The sequence below is a fragment of the Mustela lutreola genome, chromosome 7 (genome assembly GCF_030435805.1).
Source record: "Mustela lutreola isolate mMusLut2 chromosome 7, mMusLut2.pri, whole genome shotgun sequence".
Lineage (NCBI taxonomy): Eukaryota > Metazoa > Chordata > Mammalia > Carnivora > Mustelidae > Mustela > Mustela lutreola.
In genome coordinates, this window is record NC_081296.1 from 120,164,880 (window position 1) to 120,179,008 (window position 14,129).

The 14,129-nt window shown below is 39.2% G+C and overlaps 1 protein-coding gene across 1 annotated transcript in view; it reads right to left on the minus strand.

Annotated features, from left to right (window-relative positions):
• The window catches only part of VTI1B (vesicle transport through interaction with t-SNAREs 1B), a 30,047-nt gene that overhangs the window by 14,770 nt on the left and 1,148 nt on the right, over positions 1-14,129 (minus strand). The window lies entirely within an intron of this gene.

Genomic DNA, 14,129 nt, shown 5'->3' on the forward strand with positions numbered 1-14,129 from the left:
TGTGTCAAATAAATAAAATCTTTCAAAAAAAAAGAAAAAAGATGTGGGGTGTGTGTGTATGTGTATATGTGTATATGAATATGCAAATGGAATATGATTCACCCATAAAAAAGCAAAAGAATGAGATCTTACCATTTGCGACAACATGGGTAGATTTAGAGGGCATAATGTTAAGTGAAGTAAGTCAAAATGAAAGACAAATACTGTATGATTTTTTTTTTTAAAGATTTTATTTGAAAGAGAGAGCAGGAGTGTGTGCATGCATGAGCAGAAGGAAGGGGCAGAGGGAAAAGGAGAAGTAGACTCCCTGTTAAGCAGGGAGCCCAACTTGGGGTTCAGTCCCAGTACCAGGCAATCATGACCTGAGCCAAAGGCAAACGCTTAACTGACTGAGCTACCTACGCACCCTGACAAATACCATATGATTTCACTCATATTTTGGAATTCAAGAAACAAATGAACAAAATAAAAAAGAGACAAAGAATAAACCAGATTCTTAAACACAGAGAACAAACTGATGGTTACTAAAGTGGAAGCAGCTGGGGGATGGGTGAAATAGATAAAGGGAATTAAGTACATTTCTCTCTCTTTTTTTTTTTTTTTAAAGATTTTATTTATTTATTTGACAGAGATCACAAGTAGGCAGAGAGGCAGGCAGAGAGAGAGAGAGAGAGAGAGAGAGAGGAGGAAGCAGGCTCCCTGCTGAGCAGAGAGCCCGATGCGGGACTCGATCCCAGGACCCTGAGATCATGACCTGAGCCGAAGGCAGCGGCTTAACCCACTGAGCCACCCAGGCGCCCCATAAGTACATTTCTCTTGATGAGCACTGAATAATATATAGAATTACTGAATCATTATATTGTATACCTGAAACTAATACAACACTATATGTTAATTATACATCAAAAAAAGCCAAAATAAAAATAAATTTTAAGAATCTGGGGTGGTTTGGTGACTCAGACAGTTAAGCATCTGCCTTTGGCACAGGTCATGATCCCAGGGTCCTGGGATCTGGCTCCCTAAGCCTGTTTCTCCCTCTTCCTCTACAGCTACTGCTACTGCTACTGCTGCTGCACTTTCACTCTCTGTCAAATAAAATTGAAATCTTTCTAAAAAAAATTTAAGTAAATAGCAATATTGGGAGAATTGAAATTTACATAAACACTCAAATACTTCAAACTAAAAAAACGATTTTCCATTTAAAGCAGTAATGTGGGGGCACCTGGGTGGCTCAGTGGGTTAAGCCTCTGCCTTCGGCTCAGGTCATGATCCCAGGGTCCTGGGATGGAGCCCCGCATCAGGCTCTCTGCTCAGCAGGGAGCCTGCTTTCCCCCTCTCTCTGCCTGCCTCTCTGCCTACTTGTGATCTCTGTCAAATAAATAAATAAAATCTTAAAAAAAAAATAAAGCAGTAATGTGAAATATCCTTTTAAAATAACTACATATTAAGTAAATTTATTTTAGAACTTGATATAAAGAAAACAATTAAGTGACAGTAAAAATGGTACTTGGACATGGCAAAAATGATGAAGGGAGTACTGGCATGGTATCACCTGGTAATAAACATCTGTGTAAGAGAGAACCACTGGTGTGAAAACAGAGTTAGATTTTGGACCTTTCCTTGGGGTTGACTCGACATGTAAGCCTGGATAATAATTCTTTGTCTCCTTGGGACCTATATAAAGAACTTAGAAAACTCAACACCAAAAAACCCCCAAATAATCCAATTAAAAAATGGGCAAAGGATCTGAATAAACATTTTTCCAAAGAAGACCTACAGACGGCCAACAGACATACGAAAAAATACTCAACATCACTAATCATTAGGGAAATGCACATCAAAACCACAATGAGGCCTGACCTCCTTCATTAGGTATAAAACAGGAGGCAGGTCATCCCTTCATATGTAACAAGCAAAGATTAGCCCTACTTATGAGCAGTTTAATTTCTAAAAATGTGTGCATCCGAATGAATATTCTTCCTGAAAATCCACATATAAGCAACCTACTTACTACCAAAAAGTTATCACTACTTACATTGTTTTTCTGAGTTCATTTGAGTTTGGAATTATCTTTACAATCTGGGGATACAGTCTTTTTTTTATTTTGGTAAAATTTATATAACATAAAATCTACCATTTTGACCATTTTTAAGTATACAACCAAGTGGCAAGAAATACATTCACACTGTTATGCAACCATCAACACTACCCCATCTCCAGAACCTTTTCACCACCCAAACTGAAACTTCATACCCAATGAACACTAATTCTCCATTTCCTATTCCCCCAAACTCTGGTAACCACCATTTTACTCTCTATATCTATGAATCTGATGAGTCTAGGTATCATAAAATCGTAAAATATTTGTCCTTTTGTGTCTGGCTTATTTTACTTAGCATAGCACCCTCAAGGTTCATCCATGCTGCATCATGTGTATGCGGACATGGTCTTTCAAAGCTATGTTACTTTTTATTCATTGTGACTCCTAAATACAAGCCAGCACTTCAACTGAAAAAAGAGCAATTTTATTCAATGCCAAAGAAAACAGCTGAGTTGGGCTTACGGAGGGATGGCATGTGGGTATTCAACATGCTGTCCTCAGATTTTCTTGGCTAATTTCTTTATCCTAGTTGTCATCATAAGCATTTGAACGCAATCCCATGTAAGATATAATATCACTGCAATGCTTTATATGGATTTACATTCTGTTAATCACAACAACATCTATCACATGTCAACTGTCAGCTGCTTTTTAAGTGATCATGAACCACTCTAGACATGGACATTCTATATTCACAAGTGGAGATCAAACTCCTCTAGAAGAGAGAAATAAATCTACTTTTTCTTTTATAAATCCCATAGCTTCCAGAACTGTTAACCTGGCAGAGGGTTCCCTAGATGTTGCTACTGCCTGCAAGAGCAAATGACAATGCACCCTTTCCTATGCCTCCTCCATTGTTATGCGACATACCCTTAATAGACGTAAGACATTGCAAGTGAACTATTTCTTACTCTACACTGCTCACAAAACCGAGGGTTTGTTGTTGTTGTTTTAAATAGGAGAAAGTTCAGCCATGGCAAATGGTCTGCATCTTGACCATCCATGATGTAACTGATATAAACACAAAAGCAGCTGTCACTATCCCTGAGTGGTGTTCTCAGACACCAGCAGTGAAATAATATCTGCAATCAAGAATGGCTACTTCAATGGAGAGGTATCATATTACTCCGTAATACGCTGTCGCTGAGTGTCACTACGCTTCTAAATAGGCACATCTCCACACTCAACCACTCCTGATCCAAGAAACACTCGACATGTAAGTGCATTCCCTTCCTAGCTTTGATTTTTCTACAACTGTTGGTCATAAAGTTTCCTTCTTTATTCTTCCTTTGCTAAAGACAAGAAAATCTGCATTTTTAAGAGGCTAACTCCAGAATGATTCAAGGAATGTGGTTACATAATTAAGAATAGGGAGCAAAGGGACGCCTGGGTGGCTCAGTTGGTTAAGCAGCTGCCTTCGGCTCAGGTCATGATCCCAGCGTCCTGGGATCGAGTCCCACATCGGGCTCCTTGCTCAGCAGGGAGCCTGCTTCTCCCTCTGCCTCTGCCTGCCATTCTGTCTGCCTGTGCTCTCTCTCTCCCCCCCTCTCTCTCTGATAAATAAATAAAATCTTTAAAAAAAAAAAAGAATAGGGAGCAAAGAACAGCTCACGGAATCTCCATCCTTTCACCTTGATTCTGTTCCTCAGTCTTCTTGGAACTGGGGTACTCCACTCTCTACCTAATTTCAGAAGGCATACCTTATCTTAGGAGTGCTCTACAGCCTGTATATTTTTAAAAGAAATATGCTCCCTTTGAAAACAATTTTAAGAATTTTACCACATTATGAGATCCTTTATGGAATCCTAAGGTTAAAAAAAAGCCTCTGAAATTCTCCCTTCTGATGATGAAGCCAGGGAGGAACTGGCTTCAGAGGCTTCAGCCTTCAGAGGCTGAACTCTACCCAACTGAGAGGTTATCAGTAGGTGCTTCTTTATACGTTAAGTCTCAGAATTGTGAAACCCACGAATGTTAGAGTGGAAATGAATCTCTGAGATCATCTAATCTAACCTTCTCATTTTACAGCTGAGGAAACTAGAGCCTGGAGAAACTGTCTTTCTTAAGGTCACAGGAAGAGCAAATGTGTAGTGATACTCATTCTGGAATGCAAGTCTCCTGACTCCCAATCCAAGGCTTCTGTATATTATAGCACTGAGGGACATTTTTGTGCTCCCAGGGAATAGCCTTCAGAAAACTTGTTCAGACCTTTTTTTACAGAGTTAGAGTTAACACCACAGTTAACTACAAAATTGCAAGACTGCATGCTGAGAGGAATGGGCACCAAAAAAAGAGTGAGCCATTTCAAACACTATCTCCCAACCCACATGTCTTCCCAGAATAGTCACATGGCAGTGACTCACTCTAAGACTCACTAACTAGCAAACTCAGTGGATGGGGGCATCATGAAAGGGTCAGCTCCAAAACAGCTAGAGAAAGCCTACCTTAATGTTTAACTAAGGTGGCAGCCTCTCTTCCTCATCAGAGGGTTCATTTACTATCTCCCAAGAATGACTAACCTTGACCCATTGGAGCAGTGGTGAAAACTTCAGTTTCACCAGGATCATGTGGTTAATTTGCTTTTGGCGCCCCACTGTGGCATTTCTAGGACCTACATCCTCTATTTGTACACCACAATAGTTTACCTGATCTCATACTATATATAGAAGGTAAAAGCACAGGCATACCCTGGAGATACTAATTAATTATTTAGCTAGATCTTCTGGATAACTTGCTGTGGCTTTTACATCAGCACTTGGAGCTTCACCCTGCACTTTGATGTTATGGAGACGGCTTCTTTCTTTAAACCTCATGAACCAACCCCTACTAGTTTCAGACTTTTCTTCTTCTGCAGCTTCTTTACCTGTCTCAGACTTCACAAAATTGAAGAGTTAGGGCCTTGCTCTGGATTAGGTGGTGGCTGGTCTGATCTTTTTATTCAGACCACTAAAGCTTTCTCCATATCAGCAATAAAGCTGTTTTGCTTGCTCATCATTCGTGTGTTCAATGGAGAAGCACTTTTAATTTTCTTCAAAGCCTTTCCCTTTGTGTTCACAACTTGGCTAATTCTTTGAAGAGATTGAAGTTTTTGGCCTATTTCAGCTTACAATATGCCTTCCTTGATCATTTTGAACTTTAGATTTAAAGTGAGAGATGTGTAACTCTTCCTTTCATTTGAACACTAAGAGGCCAAGGTAGGGTTATTAACTGGCCTAATTTAAGTCTGAAGTGCTGTGAGAATGTGAGACAGACAAAGGGACCAAATGCTGTTGGAATATTGATACAAATCACAAATTTGCTCAACACAGGGTTGCTACAAATCTTCAATTTGTAAAAAAAATGCAGTATTTGAGAGGCACCATGAAGTAAAGTACAATAAAGTAAAGGGCAACAAAACAAGACAGGCCTGTATTCGAGCCCTCTAAGTCCTTTTCTTTAGCTGCAGGAAAGAAATGTAACAGTACTAACCTTGTAGGGTTGTCTGAAAGGTTTAAAAGATAACACACATAATAAGCACTTAGTAAATGCTAGGCATATTAAGAGTTTCATAAACAGTAACTACCATTATTTTTAAAAGTAAATCCTTAGATGGGAGAGAATTAAGAGCAAAAACAAAATTCACCAAAGAATATGAAGTATTAGAAAAATTAATTCAGGGGCGGCTGGGTGGCTCACTGGGTTAAAACCTCTGCCTTTGGCTCGGGTCATGATCCCAGGGTCCCGGGATCTCTGCTCAGTGGGGAGTCTGCTTCCTCCTCTCTCTGCCTGCTTCTCTGCCTACTTGTGATCTCCGTCTGTCAAATAAATAAATAAAATCTTTAAAAAAAAAAAAAAAGAAAGAAAAATTAACTCAATCAATGAGTAATTGGTGTTCACCAACCAGTTGCATACGATTATCCATAGTGATTATTTTTGCTGTTTCCCAAAATAATGGGGTCCTGTGGACACATACTAAAATTTGAGTGAATCAAAATGGCAAGCTTTCAATAATTTTACAACACTCATTAATACATTTGGAGCTGCATTCAGGCACTACGAAATCAAAACTAAAACATGATGAGGGGCATTTACTGTATTATCTGGATAATAATTTGTAGCATTCTGAGGTTTTATCTGGAGAGAACTTCAGATGCTACAAAACTAAAACTAGAAATTATGGCTGTGTTTAATATAATATTAAATGGCTTAATAATTAATCACATATATTAACAGACTATCATTGCCATACAAACTTCCTAAAAAGAACATATTTTGTCTATTATTCAGTCCTTTGTTTTAATAGGTGTGGATACCCGGTTTACAAGTAATGACAGGGCTCCTCAGCGGCACAGTCGGCAGGGCACCTGACTCTTGGTTTCAGCTCAGGTCATGATCTTCAGGGTTGTGGGACTGAGGCCTGCCTTGGGCTTTGTGCTCAGCTTGGAGTCTGTCTAAAATACTCCCCCATCATGTGAGTTTTCTCTCTAAAGTAAATAAATAAATCTAAGAAAAATTTAAAAAGTGATTAAAATGTGGAAAAACGTGGCAGAATAAAAATAAGATTACACTCAGTTTCAACACCCAATCATATATTATTAATAGTCTCTCCCCAACAATTCACAGTACTTATACAATCATTCAACAAATATTTATGGAGCACCTCATATGTATAAGGCACTCTTCTAGGTGGTTAGGATACATAATAAACAAAACAGACAAAAGACAGAGCTTGTGATAAGAAAGGGAACACTTACAAACTTTTATGAAGTCAGCATATGGCAATACCAAAAGAAAACAAGGAAACCACAAAAACTATCCCTGATGAACATGGGTACAAAAATCCTCAACAAAATTATCGAACCAAATTCAATGAAACATTAAAGGATCATACATCATGCTCAAGTGAGATTTACTCAAGGGACACAAGGACAGTTCAGTATCCACAAACCAACATGATATACCACATTAACAAAATGAAGGGTAAAAACAGTATGATCAGCTCAAAAGATGCAAAAAAAGCATTTGACAAAATTCAACATCCATTTATTATATAAAATCTCAACAAACTGGATACAAAAGGAACATACTTCAACAAAATAAAGGCCATACGTGACAAGCCCACAGCTAACATTATACTTACTCACTGGTGAATATAAAGCTCAAAGCTTTTCCTCTACTATCAAGAACAAGACAATGATGCCCACTCTCACCATTTATATTTGACATAGTATTGAAGTCCTAGCCAGAGCAAACAGCAAGAAAAAATGAAAGGTATCCAAACTGGAATGGAAGAAGTAAATTCCGTCACTATTTGCAGATGACATATTATACATAGAAAACCCTAAAGAGGGACGCCTGGGTGGTTCAGTTGGTTGGACGACTGCCTTCAACTCAGGTCATGATCCTGGAGTCCCAGGATCGAATCCCGCATCGGGCTCCCAGCTCCACGGGAAGTATGCTTCTCCCTCTGACCTTCTCCTCGCTCATGCTCTCTCTCAAATAAATAAATAAAATCTAAAAAAAAAAGAAAAAAGAAAAAGAAAACCCTAAAGACTCCACCAAAAAAAGCAGTCAGACTTAATAATCAAATTCAGTACAGCTGCAGGATACAAAATCAATATATAAAAACTGACTGCATTTCTATACACTAATAATAAGCTATCAGAAGAAGAAATTAAGAAAACAGTGCATTTACCATTGCAACAAAAGGAGTAAAACACTAGGGAGCCTGAGTGGCTCAGTCAGTTAAGTGTCTTGCCTTGGGCTCTGGTAATAATCCTGGAGTCCCAGGATCGAGCCCTGCATCAGATTCCCTGCTTAGTGGGGAGTCTGCCTCTCCCTCTACCACAGCTCTTGTTCTCTCTCTCTCAAATAAATAAATAAAATCTTAAAAAAAAAACAAAAGACTAAGTTTAACCAAGGAAGTTAAAGACATGTATATTGAAAACTACAAGACACTGAGGAAAGAAACTGAAGAGACAAAATTAGTGGAAAGATAGTCCATGCCAATGGACTGGAAAAATTAATCCTGCTAAAGGTCTATACTACCCAAAGCAATCTACAGACTTTGCAATCCCTATCAAAATTCCAAAAGCATTTCTCACAGAAATAGCATAATCAATCCAAAAATTTGTATGGAACCACAAAAGACCCCAACTGGAACAAAGCTGGAAGTATCATGCTTCCGGATATTACAAAGCTATAGTCATCAGAACCGTATGGTACTGTAATAAAACAGATGAAAAAAATCAATGAAATAGAATACAGACCAGAAATAAACATACACACACAGTCAATTAACTTACAATAAAGGAGTCAAGAATATACAATGGGAAACTATACTGGGAAAACCCAGTCTTTCCCGCTCCTGTGTCTTTCTCTCTGTACAGAGAAAAACCCTGCGTGTATGCTTCTTATGTTTCTCCTTTACTACTCATATAGAACACTTCACTTCTGGTCACCAAATGTATGGAGGTTTTTCTCCACACCAAACAATTCTCTACAACACCAAGTGAGTGTCCACAGTTGAACTTAATTCGGCCACTATTTGCATGGAGACAGCATTAGATTCCACAGGTTAAGGGTTCAGACTCACGAGATTACCCCCCAACCCAAACACACACTTTAAATGTCAGGGACAAGTAGCAGATCCCCAGGTTAACCCACAACTTCTGTCCAATTTGGGTACAAATTGGCGGTTCTTATGACACTCTCTTCAGGCTCAATTAATTTGTTAGATATGCTCACCCGCTTCAGGGAGATGGCCACTTACACTTACCAACTTATTAAGGGTTATGATAAAGAATACAGAGGAACAACCAGATAAAGAGATACACAGGGTGAGGTCTGGGAGGGTCCTGAGTGCAGGAGATTCTGTTCCTGTGGAGCTGGGGTGCATCGCCCTCCAGGTCTGGATATGTTCACCCACCTGGAAGCTCCCTGAACCCTATATATGACTGGGATTTTACAGAGGCTTCCTCACATAGGCATGGTCAATTAGTAATTCCAACTTCAGCCCCTCTTCCCTTTCTGGAGGACAAGGCATAGAGCTGAAATCCAAGCTTCTAATCACTGGTTGGTCTTTCTGGTGACCAGTCCCCATCCAGGAGGCCATCCAGAGTCATCTCCTTAGAACAAAAGATGCTCCTAGTGTTCTTATCACTTAGGAAATGACAAGGATTTCAGGAACTCTGTGCAGGAACCAGGGACAGAGACCAATGTATCTATATATTTGTGTTATCTCATAGGAAAAGACAATCTCTTCAATACACAGTTTGGGGAAAATTTTACAGAAAAATACAAAAGAATGGAAATGGACCACTACCTTATACCATATACAAAATTAACTCAAAATGGCCAAAGACTTGAATGCAAGACCTAAAGCCATAAAACAACTAAAAGAAAACATAAGAGTTCCTCAACATGTCTTAGTGATGATTTTTTTGGATTTGACAACCAAAAGGTAACAAAAGCAAAAATAAACAAGTGGGACTACATCAAACTAAAAAGCTTCTGCACAGCAGAGGAAACCACCAACAAAATTAAAAGGCAATTTACCAAATGGGAGAAAAGATTTGCAAATCATGTATCTGATAATGGATTAATATCCAAAATATATAAATAACTCCTACAACTCAAGGGCGGGCAAACAAACAAACAAACAAACAAAACCCCTAAACAATTTAACTAAAAAATGGGTGGAAAATCTGTATAGAATTTTTTCAAAGAAGTCCTAGAGATAGCCAACAGTACAAGAAAAGGTACTCAACATCACAAACATCAGGGAAATGCAAATCAAATTACAATGAGATACTACTACCTCACACTTATCAGAGAATGGCTATTAACAAAAGATAAGAAATAGGGGCACCTGGGTTGCTCAGTGGGTTAAAGTCTCTGCCTTCGGCTCGGGTCGTGATCCCGGGGTCCTGGGATCGAGCCCCGCATCGGGCTCTCTGCTCAGCAGGGAGCCTGCTTCCCTTCCTCTCTCTCTGCCTGCCTCTCTGCCTACTTGTGATCTCTGTCAAATAAATAAATAAAATCTTTAAAAAAAAAAAAAGATAAGAAATAACAAGTGTTAACAAAGATGTGAAGAAAACAGAGAGCTTGGTTTTTGCTCAGTTGCTTTCAAACTTGACATGAATCAGAAATCCTCTGGACGAATGTTAAAACAGACTGTTAAGGGGCACCTGGGTGACTCAGTTGTTAAGCGTCTGCCTTTGGCTCAGGTCATGATCCCAGGGTCCTGGGATGGAGCTCCGCATTGGGCTCCCCGCTCATCAGGAACCCTACTTCTCCCTCTCCCACTCCCCCTGCTTGTATTCCCTCTTTCACTATCTTCTCCCTCTCTGTCAAATGAATGAATAAAACCTTAAAAAAAAAAAAAAAAAAAAACTGTTCAAACAGTAATAAGGTAAAGCTTGGGTGGGACCCAGTAATTTCCATTTCTAAAGAGTTCCCAAATGATGGCGATGCTGGTGGTTCAGGGATCATGCTTTGAAAAACACTGTTCTAGTGAAAGGAAGACAAATACTACACTATTAACTTCAGAAATACACAAAGCGTCTAGTATATTAGAAGGTAAGTGCTCTAGGAAAAAAGAGAAAGTAGAGCAACATAATAGCTGCATACAGAGCTGGTATTCTTGGGTTTTATCTAAATATCCAAATTTCCAAGAACAGTAACAATGGCTAATGGCTCTTGTCAGGCAGTATTTTAAGGGCTTTATATATATTAAATAATTTAATCTTCACAAAACCCTTATTAAAAAAAATACTATGATTTACCCCCATTTTGAAGAGACAAAGTAGTTAGCTTGAAGTAAGCTGTCCAAGGTCACACAGCTACTAAGAGATGGATCCAGGATGTGAACCCAGCAGTCTGTTTCTAGAATCCTTGCTATTAAATATTATAGTATACTGCCTCTCAATTCACATAGTATCTTCTTCCTAAATGTTATTTTTAATGTCAAGAGAACTACTTTGAAGGCTTTGAAGGGCTAGATTGGATATACATTATGCTCTCTATTCTATAAGCACCCTGATGCTTTCATCTACAACCCAAATAAGCATGTTTCTTTTATATATTTTTTTAAGATTTTATTTAGTTATTTGACAAAGAGAGAGATCACAAGCAGGCAGAGAGGCGGGCAGAGAGAGAGAGAGGAAAGCAGGCTCCCTGCTGAGCAGAGCTCGATGTGGCGGAGCTCGATCCCAGGACCTGAGATCATGACCTGAGCCAAAGGCAGAGGCTTTAACCCACTGAGCCACCCAGGTGCTCCCTCTTTTATATTTCTTATTTAAGTTTATCATTCAGTCCAATGACCAAGTGAGAAAATGCAGATACCCTTGAATCTTTCCCTCTCACTCCCCATGTCCAATCAGTCTGGTTAATTTCTGCCTCAGAAATTGGATTTAGGACACTCTAGATTCCTATGTTACTCAGACAATTGCCACAAAGGCTCCTAACATGGTCCACTGTATCCAGGGTCTTATGCTTCTCCTTCATTCTCTGTTCAGCCATCAGCATTCCCCTTCTAAAATAAAATCTGACCATATTAGTTAGCTGCTTAAAATTCTTTACTGATTCTTTATATCAAGCCCAAATGTCTTTTTTTTTTTTCCCATATAGGTAATTTGTTTATCCAGACCAGTGATCACAATTATATACAGAAAGATACTTGGGTTAATTATTTGCTTTTGACTTATAGTAAATATTCAGTAAATATCGGATGAATGAAAGTTAAACAAATATTTGCTTTAAGTTTTCTCTTCTGCACTTAAATTTCATAGGAGCAAAGACTGTCTGTGTCTTTGACTACTGTATTTCTGCACCTAGCTCAGAAAAGGCTGTATAATATGTGCTCAATAAATATTTGACAAATAAAACGTTTTGCTGAGTTCTTTTTTTTTTTTTTAAAGATTTTTATTTATTATTCATTTGACAGAGATCACAAGTAGGCAGAGAGGCAGGCAGAGAGAGAGGAAGGGAAGTAGGCTCCCTGCTGAGCAAAGAGCCAGATGCAGGGCTCTATCCCAGGATCCTGGGATCATGACCTGAGCTGCAGGCAGAGGCTTTAACCCACTGAGCCACCCAGGCGCCCCTCCTGAGTACTTTTTCCATGTCAAGTACTTTGTGAGAAGTCCAAATGTCTTTTTTTTTTTTTTTTTTTAAGATTTTTATTTATTTGACAGAGAGGGAGAAACAGAGAGAGGGAATACAAGCAGGGGGGAGCTGGAGAGGGAGAAACAGACTTCCCACCGAGCAGGGAGCCCGATGTGGGCCTCAATGCCAGGACCCTGGGATCATGACCTGAGCTGAAGGCAGCTGCTTAACGACTGAGCCACCCAGGTGCCTGAAACCCAAATGTCTTAATGAGATATACAGGTCCCTTCACAATCTGGCTGTGTCTCACTCTGCTCATCTACTATTATTCTCCCACACATACCCTAAGCTCTGTCTGGCTGTGAGTATTCAACTTTCTATTCTGTTGTTGCTTTTTCCCATTTCCCTCTGTCTGGCAAACTCCCATTCAACCCCTTATACTCAGTTCTCCTTTCTGCAAAGCTTCCCTCTCCCAACACTCAAGTAAGCCTTTTCTTTATGGTCTCAAAATCATCTTAGGACCAATCACAAACTCTTTTGTAAATCTGGTCCCATTTAAGGCAAGAACTCTTGAAACTTCGTAGGGCCCAGGACAGTGACCAATACATAATAATTTTTAAGTATTTACTTAGAACCAGATCGAGTTCATTTATAGAACATGAGCAAACACAACAGCTGTATTATGTACATTATTCAGAACCTAATAATTCATGATGGAAATTAAAGCTCTGAAAAGCCTATGAAGTAATCTCAGAACTAGAAAAAAGGATTCAGAGATGAGGCACTGTGTGTTTGCTCAGCTAAGTTCAACTTATTCAACAAACATTTACTTAACAGTGTGAACAAAGTAGTGAGCAGAGATTGAAAGCTGTTGAAATTCTTTTTTTAACCTATGGATATGTGTACATTGTATTTATTTACCCATTAAACAACCAAGTCTATTTCCTGCAACTTCTATTAAGAGTATTGTGTTCTTGGGTAGACATTCATACCTTTTTTTTTTTTTTTAAGATTTTATTTATTTATTTGACAGACAAGGATCACAAGTAGGCAGAGAGGCAGGCAGAGAGAGAGGAGGAAGCAGGCTCCCCGTGGGCTCAATCCCAGGACCCTGAGATCATGACCTGAGCTGAAGGCAGAGGCTTAACCCACTGAGCCACCCAGGCGCCCCACATTCATACCTTTTTAATTGTCCCTTTGTAGTAATGAGAAGGTTAGGTAGATGATGAGGTGAACATAACTCAGTTTTCTGTTAAGGGTTAATAAACCCTTCCAGAAATGAACACTGCAAAATTTAATTCAGCACTGAGCTGAAAAAATGTCTATTTTTCAACCATGTAAATCAGATCCCATCACTCTCTTGCTCAATACCCTGTAAGTGCATCCATCACATTTAGAAAAAAGTGTGAATCTTTCACTTGGGTCTATAAGGCCACAGAAGATCTGGCCCTGCCTACCTCTATTTAGCCTCATCCATAACCACTGTCTCCTTTGCTCATTTCACACTGGCCTCCTTGCTCCTTCTAGAACCCACCAAGTTTATTTCTGCTTAAGGACCTTTGCAATGCTATTCTGTCCTCCTCACACTCACTTCTCCCAAATTTTCACATACTCTCTTCATTCAAGTCCTTGCTCAAATGCCACCTTCTCAAAGCCTTTCACAGCCGCCCTATTTAATATTAGAGTCCTCCCTTCCTTCCTTTGACCTGCATTACTTTCCTCTTAATATTTATATATCATCATCAACCCACTAGAACAAGAATTTGTAAGTCTCCTCACTGCAATAATTTGCAATATTACCAGCATTTACCAGAGTGCCTGGAACACAGCAGTCTCTTTCAATAAATAACATTTATTGAGATAAATTGAAACATCTAACATTCTCTGGCATTCTCACTAGAGTCATTCAATTCACCTGACCTCAGGAAACTCGCAGAGCAAACACTCT